The sequence below is a fragment of the Diachasmimorpha longicaudata genome, chromosome 2 (assembly GCF_034640455.1).
Source record: "Diachasmimorpha longicaudata isolate KC_UGA_2023 chromosome 2, iyDiaLong2, whole genome shotgun sequence".
NCBI lineage: Eukaryota > Metazoa > Arthropoda > Insecta > Hymenoptera > Braconidae > Diachasmimorpha > Diachasmimorpha longicaudata.
In genome coordinates this window covers 10,034,517-10,048,994 of record NC_087226.1, presented here as the reverse complement: position 1 = coordinate 10,048,994, position 14,478 = coordinate 10,034,517, and the positions used below count along the sequence as shown (strand labels likewise).

Sequence of the window (14,478 nt, the reverse complement as noted above, 5' to 3'; positions counted from 1 at the left end):
GCTGAATATTAGTAAAATTATATTTGGTTCAAAGGGAAGTATATTCACCGAATAAATTCTGTAAGCGCTAGCCCATAATAGTGCTTCACCGATTTAACCGACGTGTTGTGAATTTATAACATGTTGCGCGAAATTCATGCGAGAGAATTGAGTCGAGTGATCGCATCAAGGATTTCATGAGAGAAATGACAATGAGTCAGTGATTATCAATCCAGAATTGAGCATTAGGAAAATTGAAATTATCCCCTCTGAAGCGCCCTTCGTGTGGTTTTGACAAGAATATCAAAAGAATTTTGTATCATTTTTTGGAAAATTCTACCTCACCGGGAATTCGCTATTCACCATTATGAAAAACCAGTAGTGGTTCCTTGAGCATCAGCGGGGGGTCCAATCCCCACAACTCTAGGAAGAAAATTTTCTTTAGAATCTTTCAGTGTCAACTGCTTTCCAACTTTTTCCAAAAATTTCTCATAAAAATTTTCACAATGTACACGGAATGAAAAGTTCAATGAAAATTATCAGAAAAGATGGGAAATTCTCCAGCGAATTTGTATTTCTCCCGAAAAATTGAAACTGGTGGTCACTTTTCCCGTTGGGGCACAGTAATTTTACTCTACTGCTGCAGTAATTTTCATTTATATCAGGATAAAAATTTATCCCATCCCGAATCAAGTTCGATCATCACATATTAATTTTCACTGATTTTCAGGATTGGAATGAGGTGCCAATGACTCATGATCCACTTTGATATAACGATATGATAATATTTAAAATCTGTCCTGCCCACGGGTTAATGTTTAACGTCGCAAAATGTGACATTTCCATGCCGTTGAAAAACTGATAAAAATCTATCACAATTTTCCGAATGATTTTCCCTCAACTGTTTTCCCCGTGCTGCATAATACACCCCGTTAACCTGAAATACCCCAGCTAAATATAACGGGAGCACCCTTTTAACGTTCAAGAAATATTTTTTCTCCATTTTTCAATCCACGAGTGATCGAGTTTGCCTTCGATTCTATATCGATATCCCGTTAAATGCACTTTCGATACGCGAGGGCACCCTAACAGCGTAAAATAAGATATCATTAGAGGCCACAAAAGCGCTTTCTGGTGAAATCAATGAGTTGGAGGAGAGGAAGAGTAAAAAAAAACGTGCGTTATCGGTTAATGGATTTATTAGTGGGGCCCCTGGTCGATTCTCAAGGTGGCGCGAGGAGGAGGATGAGGAGGAGAGGAGAGGGACGCATCCGCGCAACCCCGATCCCCTTTTCTTCTTGCCCAGACGTCTGTCATTTTCTTTCTTTACCCCTCGAGCTTCAAGGTTTTATTTATCCCGTTGTATTAATTTCCTTGGGATTTCTTTTCTACTGCTGTGGACGGCATCCTTTATTTCATCGCTCTGATGTCAGACCAATTTTTTTTTTTACCGATGGGGCGAGAACAATACGGAAGAAGTGATCGGGGAAATGTAATTTGTCAATCGTAATTTATTGAGTAAGAAAAGTGATAGAAAGGACAAATGTTTTTGATTGGCGATTTGTCGAGATTGGGTGAGGGAATTGGGACGTATTTGACGGTATTTTGGGGGATTTTGTCAAGGTTTCCAAATCCGACCGATTCTGTTCGTATTGAATATTCATATTGATTTTTTATATTTATTTCTTCTGTTTAACGTTTTCTTCATTTTCCAAAAATTCAAATTCCATTGGAGTTGAAAAATGCATTAATTTCTATTATTAAATATTTTCAATTATTAATCAGGAAAACAGGTTTCATACGAATCAACGGTTCAATGGATTTTTAGCGTAATTATATCCGAATGGAAATGGTAAGAGGAATAAATTATGATCAGCAATCACACAGGATTGATACAGCGAATTATGATTCATTTATCTCTTTACAAAATTTTTTTTATACATTTGAGAAGATGGAAAGTTAATTTGAATCGGTGGGTCGAGGGACATTTAACTGAACCAATGGCAATCGTCCTTCGTTCCGATAATATAAATTATAATTGACATGATACGATGAACTGAATTTCCTGGGCAATATCTGGAGATTGACAGAGTGAATTTTAATCAATTCACAGTCATTTCATAAATATCTTGACAATAAAATAACTGTTCAATTAGGGTCATTATTTCAAGAGATATTTAATGCTAAAACGTCAATTCGCTTTAATTCCGCGAAATGTACTTCCTATTGAAAACGCCAAATGAATCAATTTTAGTTGTCACTTAAGGGAAAATTCCAGAATGAATTCCAATATAATTTATTCCATTAATTTATCCAATTTGGTGGATTGAACGTCCTAACTTCTCTCCATGCTTAATTATTGATGAATCTATTGACATTCTGTTTAACTAGTAAATCGTTTGCGCATTTCCAACTTCCAAAAATAACGAATCAATTGTACTCACGAAAATCCGCAGCAGCAGAAAATCCATAGCTTCAACAGCGGTAATTGAATGCCCCTCAATCGTAAACACGTTAATTCTCCAACCCCCAGTTCACATTTGTTGTTCTCAACAGTAAAAAAAACCCCTAAACTTCCGTATCACGTTTCACTTTGATCCCCACAAAACTCCCAATATCCTCACTTTTCATACACAACAGTAGGCCCTCGCACGAATGGACGAAGGAAATAAGACAAAAAAAAAAGTCACCACAAAGAGACTTCCGTGGATTTTGTTCTCGAGTTCACCACTTTTTTCCTCCCTCTCTCACTCTGTCCCCGAGATTCGTTGCACTGCGACTCTTTTAAAGTGGCCTCACCACTTACACCCCCTCCCCAGGACCCCCCCAGCCCTCTCACTTTCTCAATTCTTTCGGAAAATTTTTTTCCCCTCCCTCTTGAAGCTTTTCACCGTGCACCACCGTTGATTTGAAAATCCCGTGTCGTCGGCAAACGTGACGTGAACTCAATAAACTCGACGTGAGCTTTTTTTTCCCTCCGCGTCAGTACAATAAAGCTTCAACAGGATTTTTTTTTCCTGAAAAATCAGGTGAGCCTCGAGGACTCGGCAACGAAATGGAAGAGATTTTTTAATTATTTTCCTTTTCAGTTTTTAAATTTCTTCTCCTCTTTAATTGTTTATTTTTTTTTAATGGAGAAAATTCAGGTAGACGAACTGTGCGGAATACCGCGTGGTATTGACGTCGTGGTGAAGCCGGGATGAGCGGTTTTATTGGTGCGATGCTGTCGGGGCGAAGTGCGCCACACGAGTGGCCTCCTCGCACCAAAAGCGCCTGACGTCGGTGGCTCCTCGCCTCGGGGCCGAGGGAGAAACGGCCAATGTTGGCGGCGTGGGGGATGGAATGAGAGAGGGTTGCCCTCGAAGATAGGCAACTACACTTGTCCGCAATGCTCTCGAGAGGGGCGGGGGGGGCGGGTTGCCCTCCCCCTCTCGTGGCCCTTTGAGCCATCACTTCACCCACGGACCACCCACTTTACGGGTCCTCCGGGTCGTGGAGGAGAGCCACCGCGTGTTGAAGTGGCTCAAAATGCGACCCGTCGAGGGGGCGTTAAATCCGCAAGGTCAAATCTATGTGTTTGGATGGCGCGGGATACGTGCGGCAAATTACACGGGTCAGCGACACGCCAAAGGGCCCGATCGGTCTTTTATGGAATTTTGGGAGGGGGGCTGCGGTTTTGGGGGGGGTTTACGACGCGCGGGACTTGACCGCGCGATTTAATGGCATGGGAGGGGGATTGTGGGTGGCCTGGGGAGGGGTGAGGTCGCGGAGAGTGATGATTATGGGGTTATGAATTTTTTTTTTGAGTCTATCGGGGCATGGGGTGGGCTATCACCACAAGATATGCAATGTGAAGGGGTATATTTTTATGATATGCTTCTCGCGACAGATTTATTGGTGGAGGGGAGAGTGAGTGGTTCAGGACGACGGAATTTATTCATACAGTTGGAGAAATGTCGAAAGTCTGGGGAGTTTCTAACCCGGAAAAATTGTTGATTTTTCCTGGTGGATTTTTTAAAGAAAATTAATGCCCATTTGCGATTGCAAAATGTCCGTAAATTTGATGAAACCCTAACGCAGTAAAAACAATTAAAAAATGTGTGGAAAATGTCAGTCAAAACCTTTTAACAGTATTCAGCAGGAGGATTCGCATTTTTATAATTAAAATAAGATGCCCATTTTTCCGGCTGCATTAACCCTCCATTTTTCCACATCCCTCACTCTCCAAAAAGAAACGAAAGAATTCTCAGTAAAAGTTGGAAAGAATATCATGTAAACCCCGTGACTTTATGACTGAGCGAAGGGTGGGAAGGGGCAAAGACCTACGAGACTCCATACGTCATGCCACCCTGAAACTTATATACGAAAAGGAGAAACGAGGTAATGGAGGGGGATGAAAAAAATGGCTAAAAATGAGGGTAGAATTTCCGTCCTGTCCGAGGAGTAGTCGAAGAAAGTCCAAAGAAGTACAGTACCTACAGCGAGTAATGGAAAACCGAGGGCCCGGATTCGAGTTATTCTTCTTCGTTACCTCAATCGCTTCGACTCCATTCAACGACTAACGATCTGCAAACAGTTCGATTTATTTTCTCTATTTTTTCCTTTGTCTTTTCGAGGGCTCTCACCATCTCGGTGAGTACATATCGTCTGTTTTCTGATTGTAAAGGGGCTCTCGAAAATTAGACTTGAAAATTTTTTGTTGAAATTCACGCTACACTTGTTCACTATTTTCGTCGCGCAGTTTCATCAAAATTTCATTAAAAATATATTCATTTGCCACATTCCATAATGCATAAAAGTGCTGGAGAAAGTATTAAATGAAATGATCTAATAACGTGATATAACTGAATGAAATACATCGGTGGCAGCAACTGGTTCACCAATTTTTTAATATATGATTATTATATGGAAATTTCCCTTGTCGGAAGAATTCAAATAAATATATTCTTGAATTTTCGCATCAAAAAAATTATGCTCCCCCTGCGTATCCATCCGGGTCTTTACGATTTCTTCCCATCCCACCCCCAACCCCCTGACACGCCATTTGCCGAAGGACTAGGGAAAACCTCCCCTTGGCTACCACTTGGCAGTGAAACCCTGAGATTAGAGCGCTACAAATTTTGACCACCGTCGCCGGGAATGGAACCCGGATCAGTGGCATCCTAGTCTGGCACTCCAACCGCACACCCACCACCGTCGGTGAATTTTCGTATTAATTAAATGTTAATGTCAGTGAAAAGTTCCTCTGAAATTTCTCTCGTTTTTAAACAGAAGGTTTCCACAACCTCATCAGGTAAAATTAAACAATTTACGGTAAAATCGTAGGAAAAAGCAATAGACTCTGAAATCCTAAAATGAAGTTTAATGATTTTCCAAAAATTGGCAGAATAAATAAACTGTAAGGTATAATGTCAACGAATTAAAAAATCACCATAAACCGGGATTACATATATTCATGTTCCCATGGATCGTTCTGGAAGAAAACCAGAAGAAATTCTCTCAAATCCGTTTATCCCTCCGGCAACAATTTCGCGCCCTTCCTAACCCCGATAGAGGCTGCAGGCTCCGAAGAGGAGCGACACCACCACAAAATGTTGTGGCTGGCCACCCGACCCTGACTGTTTACCTGTTCGAATGAACAGAGCTCGTGAACGCAAAACAACTCCCCTGCAAACATTCCTTAATCGCCCTCCACTTACCCTAACTAAATTAAATCAACGTTGAATTAGAATTATCAGGAGCTGCTCAACACGTGGAAAGGTCTTCCAAGTAAATTTTAAATTCACGGAAAGAAAAAATCAATAAAAATCACGGAACTTGACTTCGCTTATCAGTTACGGAAGTAATTGAATAATTTAAATAGTGGTATCGTAATTTTTTATAAATTATTCGCATAAAACTGACAGAGGTGTTCTGAAAAAATACTGTGACGTGATGTGTCGCGAGATCCGTCACATCTCTCAGACCGACATTTTGGTCTGAAATTACAGAAAAGCGATAATTTTTATCGAATATTTCTCTTCATGAACATGGCACATCATTTTGATTACATTTTCTCAGATGGAATGTAGACAGTTTGAGACACACGTGAATTTCATCCCTTCATTTGCAAGTCTGCATTGAAATCTCCGATATTGCGCTGTCAGAGAACATTTGCATAATTAATGCGAATTTTCCGTGCACAATCAATATTCATGATGATCAGTTTTTTGATCCTCCTGTCGTAAAATTCTACAAAATTGTTTTAACCACTTATTTAGCAACAGTGGATATTTCCAAAAATAATAATTCAGCGTGACATATCGTTTCCAAGGCACTTAATATTCCTGATTTTTCCTAAAAACCCTGACGCCATTTAATTAACAAATTACGTGACAGAAATCGTTTGCCTCTATACTGTGATCAGTGTGAAACCAAAAAATGTTTAAATATTCTCAAAGTCCCCTAAAAATAAGACGAACAGCCGCGAAAGAGAAAGACAGAAGAATTAATCTCTCTCCAGAGAACGCACTCCCCTCTCCAAACACTTTCCTATTCCCGGGTTTAATTAATTTTCCAAGTTAATCCCGAGGCCTTGGCGCACGCGCCGCGGAATTCTTCGGCTCTGGGGCTGAAAATTGTTAAGAATTCAGAGACACTGTTCCTCCCCCACTCCATCAGCACGAGCCAAAGAGGCGAGATAAGTGCGAGGGCATGCATGAGGGAGAGAAATAAATAGAAATAAAAAATAAAAATGAAGAATGCCCTCCTTTGGCTCTACTCTGAAGAGAAATAGTCTCGCCGGTGAATTGAATTTTTGACGGTGTTGATGTCGCGATACAGCATCACCATGGCGACCCATCAGGGCAGAATAACAGGTTCTTTTGAATTTTTCTCTTCGGCAAAGTGTGGGCACTGTTTTTAGGTTTTTTTTTTTTTTTTCATTTACTCCCCCGCAATCCCTCACCGGGAAAATTGCTAACAGCCACACGACCCAGACTTTATAATCCAACGTTTTCGCATAAGAGGGTGGAGTGAGGAGAGTCTATCCGAGCCATTCTAACGGTCGAGAAGCTCGTAAACTTGGAATGAGGGGGATGTGTACGATAAGCGGGTTCTTTTGAGAGGCAAACACACTTCAGTGTCTTCTGGGTGGACGATTCTCCTGTGTATATTTTATATTTGGATTTGAGATAACCCGCGGCTATTTCGCGAATTCTGGAGATTGTTCGAGTGGGGCTGGATGGCGGAGGGGGGAAGTTAATGCTCCGGGGAGGTTGTTTGGTTTTTCTGGGGTGTGTTGCAAGTGTTTGTGGAGTTGGGGTTGGGGGTGGGAAGGGGGCTGGGAGTGGGGAGGATGTCAGTATTGCTTTTGACGAGCTGTTGTTGGGAAATTCATGCAGAAAATACGTTTAATTTCCACTTTGTTAATTTAAGGGTCGCCTTTTAAAAAAAATGATCTGATAAAAATATTAATATTCTCGAAATAATAAATCAATGAATCGTGAATATCACAATCAGAGGGGATTTAATTAATTGGACCAAGTGATAGGTCATTGATTCCCTCCTAATTAATTTCCCCTGAATTTCCCGAAATTTTTTAGTAATAAAATTAGAGTCGTTTTGATGAATACAAGGGTCTCATGATATGGCATTTGATATGAAATTTTTATGAACGAACAGAGGATAAAGGCGAAAAAATATCTCGTGTGCGTTTGCAATTTGAGTGTGCAGGTGGACCGCCGAATAACGAGGGACATTATCCCGGTTATCTCGTGTACAAACCGACTTCATGTAATTCCGTCACCCCTCACCACCCCTGATCACTGTTTGTAATATCCCTGGCACGCGCGCGAGCCCTTTACATTCGTTGCTTTCATTGGGCGCAACAACACTCAGATAGGAGAGATATGAAGACGTGAATCGTGGCTTTATCACCCGTTACTCCAAGGATCCCCGAGAACATATAAGTTTACTCCCGAGTTAACTCTGACGACGTGTAAATGTGGAAGATGGTTTTAATGAAAACATCACTCAAATCGTAAACCTTGTGGATAATGAGGGAGAAATAAAGTGTGGAAAATGTTGCTGGAAATTGATGAGAAACTCTCATCATTAAATTTTTATTAATATTTAAATGTACCGTATCATTTTTTTATAGTATGGTAGCAGTGAAATTTGACGGAATTTTAAAGTGGAAATTCCACGGTTTAGGAATACGTAAATGCCAACTGTAAATTTATGGTGGCAATTATTTTATAAAAGTAACACTATCAGGATAATTAAACTCTCGAATTTCTAATTAATTGAGACTGGTTTCTTATAGAGAACATTCCTTTGATTTTCTGTTCTGTTTGCCGAATGTTGAAATGACATGCATTTATTTTCAATTCAAAAGAATGAATAATTAACAATCAACAATTACAGGCAAAAAAACCATGCGATTATTATTATTATAATTTTAGTTCGAGTCAAAATTCACAATTTTAATATTTAATTCACCATTTTTTTTCTACGATGCACAACCAAAGATGTCCCGTAAAAAACCCATCAATGCAAGTATTATCATCACAGCCCATTGTCGAAATGCCTCCCACAGCATAACACGCTGTTAAGATACAATGTTCCCGTCGTTTTCCCTCCCCATCGAAAATTATTAAACTTTTACCCCACATCGAACTTTCGAGAAAGTACTTAGACGAGAAGAAAACTCAGGAACATTGCCGATGTTTTGCCCCAGGCCAATTCCGAAGCACATAACCCTACAGTCCCTGTGTAAAAACCCACCAGCCACGCTATCACGTCTTGAGGGGTGGCAGGAGGAAGGGAGAGGAAAAAACCTCCCTTTCTCCGTCAAGTAACTTCGCCCGGTCGGTAACGTTAACTAGCGTTAAACTTTGAGCATCCGTTGAAGAATAGGATGAATCAAGGCGAGTGAATAATCATCCGGAAACGCTCGCCCAGGTGAATAATTTCCATCATATTTTTTCACATTGAGAGAAAAGCAAATATTTCCTCAGACAATTCTTGTTTCAAACGAAAAAATCCGATTCTGACTTTCTGAAGTCATAAAAAAATTCCAATGAAACTATTTTTCTTTCGGAAATGTTCAAATTTTTTTCAAGAGGTTTATGGTGATTCAAGGGGAAATAGTCTCGGCAAATTTAAGTTTTTCTGGTCATTCAGGAGAGGGTGCTATTTTTTAAAGGTCTGAAAATTTTTTAAAATTGTCAATTGAAAATTAATATTTGTACGCTTTGTTTACGAATTATTTTTCTCTGTGATAACAGTTTCCAAAGACAACAGCGTAGAAGATTAACGGAAGAAAACTTTATTGAAATAAAAAAAAACCGTCTGACGTTAACTGAATTTTTTCTCGCGTTGGAAAATCCCAGGAACGTCATATCAACTAATAAATAATCCCCCTGAACTATGAATACTCCGAAAGGATATTTCATTCCACCTCCAACCGTCCAGGTCAAACGTAATCCCTGAAAATTAACGATAAATCATAACTGACAGGCGAGTACCAGCCGAAAGGCTCGATTGGATACATAACAGCTAACGGAAGTTGTGTTTTACTCTCAAGTATAAATTGTTGCCGTGATGAGGGATCACATCGTGGTCAATAATGACCCACTTTGCGTACCGTAAATACCGCGAGATGTTGGACCCAATTAACCCGTGACCTGCTTCATATCCGATACAACGAATACCTCCGGAGTAAGAGGATTATTGCATTCTTGATTTCCTTTTATTGTTCATTCACCTGTGCTCATTAATGCGATACCATAAATCAGATAGTTTTGCAGTTTGCAGTGGGTGAAAAATCCCCAATCGAGGGATGAAATTACCTCGACCGAAAAAATAAATATTCACCATAAAAATATTTTGCATCAACAATTCCATTCGAATTAATCAAAATACAGTTGTACTGAAATATTTTGTTGTGTGTGTAGTGGCCGAATGTATCCAACCAGGGTCTCCAGGATGCCTAGCTGCAGTGCCTCTTCTCTCCACTCACCCAAATGACACCAGAAACAAACCACCAGCATGATGAGCATCCTCACACGAGCTCATCGCACAGTCCAACTCTACCAGTCCACTCGGACTCTCCACGTTGTTGTTCCATACCAACGGAAACAGCTGTAGGCGAGGGGTAAGGAACCGTCCCTGGAACTAACCCCCGTGGCACAGTCTGCGAATTTAACCCACATTCCAATTTAGCGCGTCCCCCACTTGCGTCATCATCCGCTGGAGCATTCCTTCAAACGTCAGAGAGCAGAGAGAGATGTTATTTATGCCTGCGTCACTGTTTCCGTTTTGACGAGGGTGGATAAGTTTAGAGATGTTTTAGAAGGGCTACAATTGATTGCACAAATTCTATCCTATGACAGGCAGGAGAAATAGTTCCTCATTTTGATGAATATATGTGGATGTAAAATTTTTTTCGATCATTTTCCACGTTTAATTCTGCAAACTGTGAAGCTATTTTCACTGACGTGGATATTTCTGAAAATGGAATATAATTTCTGAGCCATTTCGCGTTCTGTTCTGAAGGTATGTCGTTATTTCAGACATTTCAAGAGTGAATCAGATGTAGCAGTCGATTTCATGATGGGGGAATTTTAGAATATATTTAGGTAGCACGGTGACAGGAGAAGTATTTTTATGTCGTCTTGAAATATAATTTATCATATTTTACTTTAAGTATGCACTGGTGGACTAGTTTAGTTGTACCGAAGGTGACTTTTCTACTATTACCGTGATTCATTAATAATTAAGCCTCGTGTAATGCACTCTCTCGTGAAATTTCTTATAATAACTATCAGTAATATTTTACAGTGCAAAAATAATTCAATTGATTGGTGAATGTGATGGGCATTGTGAGTGTTTTTCCATTAGGATAAAAATAATTTTAATAGCACCAGCTCTCTAGATGCCATCAACCAGTTGTTTTCAATTCAATTCCATCAATTCCCTCGAATATTCAATGATCAGTGGAGATCAATTCGTTAGTGTCCCTCCGTGATAAATTATTCACATCATTTTTTAGGTATTGGGTATTTCATTAGTAATCCAGAATGATTCATCACAAATTTCTCGTTCCGTTATCCCCGACATTTTGTCTGAATACATGCGTACATGGGTTACATTATTCGCGAGGATGCCCTGCCATGGGGATAAGATTTGTGGCCAGTCGCCAACCCCAAGACAGCTCTCCAACCCGCCCTTACACATCCCTCTCGCCCCCATTTATCAAAAACTTTCTCTGTATTTTTTACTGCATCGTCGCGAACAGCAATTCCCGCAAATCGCTATGTATCGGGGGAAATGAATATTCGAATTGTTTCAGAGTGCGCTCAGTCGGTTTTGAGATTATTCAGAGTACTCCCTGAAGTCAATGTTTTACGAGACATTTTTCTCCACTTCTCGTTTAAAAAACACGGAGAATTTATCGCAAAGTTTTTTTAGGGGATTTTAAAACATCTTACACTGAAATAAATGGCTATCGTATACCAAAGGCGTAGCGGTCCATTCAAGGACTTGAATTTTTTTCACATATAATACCACAAGTGGTTCAAAATTATCGAATATTTCCCGATAGATTCGTTGCAAACAAATGAAGGAGTCAAGTTTTTCAGGCTAAAAAATCACGAGTGCGAAGCACGAGTGATTTTTCCTGAAAAACTTGACGACTTCATTTGTATGCAGGGAACCTAGAGGGAAATATTCTATAATTTTGAAGCTCGAGTGGTATTCAGGGGATTATTTTTCCTATCCAAATTTCGGCCAAGAGAATTGTGCCATGACATGAAAAGAGGTTTATTTGGTTAAGTGTCGTTTGTTTACCAAAATATTCAAAAAATTATCGCTGATATTCGAGGTAGGCTATACAAAATATCAACAAATGGTACAATTCTATTGGCTGAAATTTGGGTGGGAAAAATAATCAATAAAAATGCCCCATGCGCCAAATCGATATAGAAAATATAGAGAAAAATATTTTTGATGGATTTTATCCTAGCGCTCATTAAAAGCATCATGAGTCATCAATAATGTGCATTTTTATTTTTATGAAATGGGAAGCAGAACTATCCGAAATTTTCATCAAAAATTTCTCGCTGTAAAAATTTTACGATTCATCAATAATTTTTATTTTCATTTTTATTTTTTATTTTTATGGTCCTTAAATGGGTAATGAAATCCCTGAAATTTTTTTATCATTCGGACCTTTGGAAATCATTTTCCTTGTTACAATTCTCGTAGGCTCTCGCGATTCCAATAAAATGGACTGTTGTCCCGAACAATGTAATCATTGTATTACTTCAATATCTATATTCATTCGGAGGTCATCGTCCACCAAAAAATGTCGGTTCGTCGACTAATGATCATTGTAAAATCCACTTTGACCACTGTCACTCCAAATTATTTATTTTCCTTCTGTAAAACCGCTACTCCCATCACGCATTAACCGTCCAGTAATCTTAAGTGCTGGAGCACGACTACCGGTGAGCTCCAAATGCCCCTGATATGACTAAGTGTCTCCCCTCATTGGTGGGTACACATTCACTGGACTCGTGTATGTCTTGTCAATGACCCATCGGATGAATCATCCAATCACTTTTCCTTGTACAAACTAGTCTATCTGTCGTAGGGATTCGATAACAGATCTCTCTAATGCAGTATTGACCTGTTTGGCGGTCAATGCAGGATTGACCTCTTTGGGTTATCTGAATGTTCATTGAAAAATGTACGATACCACCACCTTAATTGGTCTCATCACTTTTGTAATCGATAAGCGAACGTGAAAACTCAAACTTTTCACTGGACGAAAGTAAATTGCAGATTCTCAATGTACAGTAAAGTATATATTCGACAATTAAAAATGGTCTATAAGTAGAAATGAGCAGAAGTCGTGACCAATGAACAGTGAGAAATTAATTCGACAGATTTAGACTTCATCAGTCGATAGGTTCGATTTAATTCGATCAACGTCCATTTCGCTTTTAAAATAGAAATATGATTATCCAAATTAGGAAACGAGGACTCATGATACCCTTTTATAGAATCCCAGGATAATTTTTATCAAAAATTTCTCTTCGTGTACTCGATCACTTGCCATTAATCCACATGAACAATACCTCACCATCTAATCCACCTTGCTCTTTTACATGAATTCATAAGTATCGTGCAAGTGAGCCTCGAATGAGCCCACAATGGATCGTTGAAGTAGATAGCGTGCATCAAGTTGCTGTATCACAATGCCTGCAACTTTATCACGATCACGTGCACCAGTACAAGTGTTGAGCGATGAACTTTGAAGCTTCTCACGATGAAATACGCATCGCTGCACCTCCAATATTGAGTAGAGATAAATAGTAAAAAAAAATGAAAAGCGAAGAGCAGGTCTATTCATGAACAGTAGGAGTTTTCGATATTCCCGGCTATGTCGGATACAAATATAGGGAAATTACAGTGGAGAAAATGCAGACCAATCACGTCATGGATATTCAAAGTTAGTGAGAATAAACTAAAATCAATTTGGCAATTGGTTGAATTCGTCTGAAATGTAAATTCACTATCGATTTTATTCGGCATTTCTTCTTCCTCTGGAGTTCCCTTGAAAGTCTTGAGTTTGGACGAACTAGGACATCAAAGGAGGTGACGTAAAATTAATTCAATGCCGTAAATGTCAACTCAGCTCGATGAGTTTCCAACTTACTGCGAACGAAAAGAATCGATACATTCTTCATCAATTGCTAATTTTGTTCAGCATTATTGAAATTGCCTTGCATCGATGATAACTGCATTCATAAATCATGATTGGCGTCTAATTTCCAAGTAGTCAAGCCATGAACGACGCTCTTAAATTTTCAATGACCACAGTAATGCATTGAAATATTTATATTATCAATGATGTGATTAACTGATAATTTCGTTAGAGATATTGATCTATATTCAATTAAATTCCGTGAAATCCAACATTCAACTTAACATTATTTAAGTGATGAAGAATTTAATACTCTGTCTCATCACCTATTTAATTTTTCATAACGTGAAAATTTAAATTGAAGCGCAGTAGTGAAGTGATAATGTGAGATACGTTGACTTAATGTTCTGGCAGTGAATTATATTTTTTGAAAAAAATTGGTCATAAGGCGGTTGTTCTCAAATAACAAAATATCTCTTCAGGGGAAAATGTATTTTTCGTCAAATACACTCGTTGAAGGTGATTAATTAGTCCCATTATCGTGCTGCACTCGATCAAAATGCAATTTAATCTTCGCATTGAAATGAAGTTGCCTAGAATTACAAGAAGTCAATCGACAACTCTGTTCAATCTACTCAAAATTGAATCGGGTGCGATTTTCCCCTAATACTTCTTTTCACTTCGTACTCCCTCATTTATTCGTCCATTCAACAACAATACTGCTGTATCACTATACAAGAATCCACGGAAAACCGGTCTGCTCGTCGAAGATTGTACACACTCGTACCTATACCCAAACAACCGAC

The 14,478-nt window shown here is 39.1% G+C and overlaps 2 protein-coding genes across 5 annotated transcripts in view; one reads left to right on the top strand and one right to left on the bottom strand.

Moving 5' to 3' along the window:
• LOC135173041 (protein madd-4) overlaps positions 1-3,225 on the bottom strand; it is an 85,898-nt gene extending 82,673 nt beyond the window's left edge. For all 4 annotated transcript variants that reach the window (XM_064139621.1, XM_064139622.1, XM_064139623.1 and 1 more), the window contains exon 1: positions 2,424-3,225. The gene's annotated coding sequence lies outside the window, so the exon portion shown is untranslated. The remainder of the gene's footprint in view (positions 1-2,423) is intronic.
• LOC135173056 (peptidyl-alpha-hydroxyglycine alpha-amidating lyase 1-like) overlaps positions 1-14,478 on the top strand; it is a 122,137-nt gene that overhangs the window by 101,920 nt on the left and 5,739 nt on the right. The window contains exon 3 of the mRNA XM_064139649.1: positions 9,918-10,117. The gene's annotated coding sequence lies outside the window, so the exon portion shown is untranslated. The remainder of the gene's footprint in view (positions 1-9,917; positions 10,118-14,478) is intronic.